The sequence below is a fragment of the Rhagoletis pomonella genome, unplaced genomic scaffold (genome assembly GCF_013731165.1).
Source record: "Rhagoletis pomonella isolate Grant_MI unplaced genomic scaffold, Rhpom_1.0 Rhpom_scaffold_00025, whole genome shotgun sequence".
Lineage (NCBI taxonomy): Eukaryota > Metazoa > Arthropoda > Insecta > Diptera > Tephritidae > Rhagoletis > Rhagoletis pomonella.
In genome coordinates this window covers 694,459-700,519 of record NW_023458579.1, presented here as the reverse complement: position 1 = coordinate 700,519, position 6,061 = coordinate 694,459, and positions in this window count along the sequence as shown.

Genomic DNA, 6,061 nt, shown 5'->3' with positions numbered 1-6,061 from the left:
GATTGTACTATACCTACGGTGACCATATTTATGGCAGCTGAATACGGCATAAAATAATTTTCCCTTACACATAAAACCTTTTCCAATTATCCTAGATTTATTAGCTCTGAAACAGCGTCTTTATTTGGCATATATTTTTCATACTTTTGTGAGAGCAGAACCTACACATATACATATGTAAATATTCAGTTGTAACATCACGCAATTGTAGAATACTTTTCCATAACTTTCTGCTTTGCGCTCGGGGATTTTTCAGGGACCGTAAATAGCAGTTATTTTTTTCCAACAGTCAAACTTGGACAGATATTTATCAAGTTCGAAATAAAAGTCTTTCCGGATAGTAAAAAAACCGCTTATCCAAATTAAACAAATTTGGTACCAGATGAAAGAGAACTTAAATAGCTTTTAGACAGAAATAACGATCGAAAGCTACCACTTCTATTTATATTTTTTTTTATAATTTCATACAAATCCAGAAAGTGATCCTTTGATATACCTAAACTAAGATAGATATGGTTCTATTAGTATAACGATTTTTATTAGTGAATTTTAAAGTACCGAGACTGAACCAGACTTAAGATTTTTATAAATGAAATTGAGTTACACTCACTCACATCTAGGTTCTGCAGCGCTTTTTTATCGATATGCACGGTGCTGTTCATGGCCAATTTATTTCGTAATTTGTATAAAGAAGTATAGTAAATTTTATAACAAAGGCTTAATAACTTCAAACTTTGTAGACAAATTATGAAAATTTCAGGTTTTAAAGAGAATTTAAAAAATAATCGAGAATGCAGTTTTATAGCTAATTAAATTTTACCATAATAAGCGTTGATTCTGATTAAAAAGTTTGATATTTTGTGGAAATTTTCAAAATTTGTCTACAAGTTGGAAGTTTTGGGTTATAAATCCTTAGTTATAAAATTTACTATACTTCTTTATACAAATTACGAAATAAATTGACTATGAATATCGATAAAAAAAGCGCTGCAGAACTTAGATGTGGATGAGTGTATGTACACTTGAGATCAGCTGATTAAGTCATCAACATTTTGATAAATTTTGGCTATTTTCCTTTTGTTTATTTAATGTTTAATAATTTCCCATAAAAGTCTAGCTCATTATATAACAAACTCCATATAAATCATTATTTCAAACTTTGTGCAATAATTATAAAAAATGTGCAGTTTCAGCTAAATTTTCAACGTTTTATTCAGATTTTTTAGAATTTTTGCACAAAGTTTGAAATGAGGATTTATATGGTGTTTGTTATATAATGAGCTAGACTTTTATGGTACTGCGTCAAGAACTGCAAAAAATAATTGGTTTGATTAATTTAAAATCACGCAATCCTGATAATAAGAAATGAAATTACATTGCATATTTGTTTCCTTTGCTATATTATGAAGCACAGCAACGGCAATAATTATATTTTTGACCGTATCTAAGTCTACCCGAATCCTTTCCAGCACTGACTGAAATTTCGATTTAATTGGTCCGTTTAAGCATTGAATTTTAGTTCTTGTTGTTATGTGACTTCTATTATATCTGCTTAGAAAAAATATAAATTATAAGTTTTCAGAGCAAAATTTTGTTAATTACCTTTGTTCTTTTTCTGTCGTCGGATCCCGAACTGGTGTTAACATGATTGAAGAAGCAGGATAGCCTCCATCACCAACAGCGTTGCCATTTTAGCCGTTTTCCGGCTAGATTTAGCCGGTTTTGATAGCAACTAGCCGGAGAAAATTCGATCTAGCCGGCAGCCGATTTGTTGTTAGCCGGTTTGTAAAAAAAAGTTAGCCGTTTTTAGCCGATTTTACTATTTGCCTAATTTTCAGGTGCAAAAAGTAAACAAGTTGTTCGAAAGCAATAATGCAGACCCAATGAAGATTTTTAATGAACTCAATGTTTTACTTTCGCATCTATCCTCTCTAGTGGTTATTAGCGCGGACACATTTGATCCTATATGCTCCCCGTTGGAACCATACCTTGCTCCATTTCCTCAGTTTTATCACAGTTTTGAAGAGTATTTAAAAACAAAAGTAAGCACAAACGCTTTTGACCACGAAGCCAAGAAAATAATTCGAGAAAATGGTCGCTATTTTATTATCACTTTAATAAAGGAATTACGCCAACGCCCCCCTCAAATATTGCCACACTAAAAAAATTTACTTTTTTTCGGTTGAAAATGCATTAAGAGTAATTAAACCAAAAGTATTTGTTCAACTACAGCAACAAAAACAAATATAATGCCGACGAAATAACATCCATAGAGATGCAATGGCAACGGTTAACGTTACATACCTGGAGTAATTTAGACTCAACTGTAAAATTTTAAGTTTATCAATTTCGAAATGCCCTAGGAGAAAACCCTTTTGCTGACCTTTCCAACCTAGTTTTTAGTTTTCTTGTTTTGCCTATAAGTAATGCAGAAGTAGAGCGAATATTTAGTTCAATGAATATAATAAAAACTAAGCAAAGAAATCCAATGTGCGTTAAAACGTTAAACGCTATTTTATATATAAGATACGGTTTAAAACGTGAAGAAAAATGCTGCCATAATTTTACTGTAGATGACGATCTCTTAAAGTTAATGAATTCAGGTGATATATACAATAGTGATTCATTTGATGATGAGGAATATACACTCGATATAAATTAATGGTGTTAATTAGTCTTTCGTTTCTTGCGATTTATTTAAATAAAGCATATGGATTTTCACTAAAACATTTTAGCCGTTTTTAGCCGTTTTTTTTTGCCAATCTAGCCGGTCGGCCCAAAAAGTTCTGGCAACACTGATCACCAAGCAGTACGCCTTTATGTACATGCTTTGTTGCTTCTAAATTTGTTTTTATTCCAGATCCTAACATCATGAACAGAACCACGGGTTATTGCAACAATGTCCAAAATTTTACAATCGGCATCGCAAACAATCTGCAAGTAAGAAAGCTTTTGTATGCTAATACGGTTGCTTTTTTATATAGGTTCATACGCACTTGTACATTTAATGAATAGTAACCCTTTCTCTTCCGAAAGTGTCGTGCCATCATGCACCAACATTTCTTGTTGGACATTTGATACGGACGTGGGTACAATCAATTGCGCTGATTACGCACGGGAATCGAGCTACATTAAAAAAATTCTTTTTTACAACATTGATTTCGCCCGCTTCTTTTGTAAATTTGATGAAATCTGGTAGGAACAAAGCGATTCTTTTAGTTATGTCTTTAATAATTCGACTTATTGTTGGTTGTGACAAGCCATGAAGATCACCTGAAACAAAGATTGCGCCATGAATTAGGAACAAAATATTTGCATAAGTACTTGCAAATACATAGGTATGTACTTACCAATATCAATTTGTTGAACGTTTCGTCCCAAAAATCTTAATGTACAAAGTACTTGCAGTGGTAAAGAAACAGGAAGGCCTTTGTTGCTATTTTCCGAATTCGTTTCCAGCATGTCAATTATAAATTCCGATGTAGCTTTATCAAACCTGTACCGCGCATAAAATTCCTCATTATCCTATTCAAATGGATCACATCGCACTTTATAACTTTTTACTTTTCTAATCAATTCTAGATCTTCCCTTCAATCCGCTCCATGTTTACTTTATTTTGTTGTTTCTACCATCAGCTCGTAAAATATTTTATACTAGTTACGAATTAGTTGCAGCTGCAGCCGAAACTAAATTTAAAGTTGGTACTTAGCCAGAAAGTCGAAACTAAGGCGACTATGAATAGCTCTAGTTGTGACTTAAAATAGTTTCGACTTAGTTGAGTACTAAATATGACTATGAATATGCGCCATTGAGTTGGGACAGATGAAGAACCAGTACCGTCCCTTTTCGAGCTAGCTCAGCGCAAATTCTGAACCAGTTTGATTTGTTGCAGGGATTCTTATGGTATTTTGGTTGTGTGCATCTACTACATCTTTACATGTTAATAACATTGATAAGCAATGTACATATTTTCCGTTTGTAGCACCACAGGGTTGCTTTGCAGCATTGACATTTGGTAGGTGCTCCCCGTGATCCTTGGCAAATAGTCCCAGGATTTTCGGGATTTGTGATTTGCACTGATGGCAATCATAGAAATTCTTTTTCTTGACCAGTATTGGCTATATTTCTTTTTTTTTATTAAATTAATCTATTTTTTTTGTGAATGTCTAACTCATTATACATATAACACCGTGCGATAGAAATCCATGGCCAAGTATAGTAAACTTGCGTTTTTAGTTTTAACTCTGACCTCAGTAATTCAAAAATGATTTAAAAATTTCAGTGAAAATTCCTTGGAGAAGAAGTATGGGTTCCAAAGAAAAGAGGAAATTATGTAGAACTTATGGGGGTTAAATTTTTCGGTGCATAAGGACTGGTAAGTATTGAAAACGTCCTTTTAAAATTATATCCTTGAAATTTCGCAATATTTGTTTTTGAAAAAATTATATGTTAAGAACTTATATAAACTCGGTAACATCCCCGAATTTCGTGGTTCTAACTTTATGAGCTTAAAAAATTACCTATTTGTCCTTGTGAATCCAACAAATTTAAGTTTTTTTTTAATTCTAAAGAAATTTCCTCTTTCATTTCATATGTTTGATATTACAAAGTTCTTTAAAATAAATCCTGACGTCAGAGAGAAAAAAATGCCACTTTAAATAATAAAGTAGGTTTCACACCAATTTATTAATTATTTATTTTATGGTAGGAGAGTGTCGCAAACAATATATAAGCAATTTTTTTCGATTTAAGTTGTTGAATGTCCCCGGACTAATCCTGGGAAATCTCGAAAATCTCGGGATCGTAAAAAACGAAAAATGTATATCTCTAGTGCATACCGTTATGTATAATGTGCATGCCCAATTAAATATATAAAAAAATACATACAAAAAATTATAGCCGAACCACTTTTTGCCAAGTTTTAACGTATTATTTTTTTGTTATTTAATGTTGGTTATTTTTTATAAAAAATATAGTTCTTTCTTTAACAAACCTCATGAAAATCCAAGTTTCCAACTTTGTGCAATATTAAAAAAAATCAACACTCTTTCGTACAAAATTTCGAGCTTTTTTAAAAATTTTGAAAATCAACCATAATTTTTAGCCATTTGAAACTTGTACTTTACTCTACTAGAATTCAATGGGCTACAAAACTGCATATTCAGAATATAATTAAAAACTCTAAATTTTTACGAAGATTTGTTGATTTTTTTTTTAATTGCATACATTTCTAAGGCAGTGTCACTCGATTCGTACATTTGTACAGATTTGTGCATTTTTATATTAAACTATTGGTACAAAATAATAAAATTGGGACAATTTTTTTTTGTAGTCAAAATATTGGTACATTACAGCAGCCTTCTATTGAAAAATTTCAACAAATTATTTTTTGTGATTGGGATAAAGAAAAATATTTTGGTATTCACACGGGATACGATTTGCACCAAATTTCGGCAAATACCCAATCGTGTGACACTGCTTTTAAACTTGTATTTATACGGATGTTGTTAAGGAATTAACTATAAAAAATTAACCAAAATTAAATAACAACAAAAATAAAATTTTACATACATAAGTTGACTATGATTACTCGGCCGTGCTATCATAGTAGCACAATGCCACTAATACATATTTGACTTACAAACAAAATACGGGAGGAATTTCAAAATTTCAACCCTGTTTGTGTGAAATATTTTATTTTTATCAGTATTGTTCTTTTAATCAATATATGTTGAAATAAAAGTTAAAATAAAAAAATATTTTGTAGGGTAGTTTAAGGAGCTTTTCGGCCGATTGAATAAAAACCAAGCAATGGTTCTATTTCCTTCTACGTGTTTCGATGTTTTTCACATCTTCCTCAGGGAGTCTGGTGTTTATTGAAAACAAAAACAAACAATTAGGCACACATGTATGTAAATAAAAATTATAACAAGTACAATACGTTGGTGTAACAATTTTTTCCTGCAAAACATAGCTTACATTGAACATCAAACAAAGAAAATATAACAAAAAATACACACTCACCCTTATTCTGGAACCCGAATTTTCGTAATTCGAAAT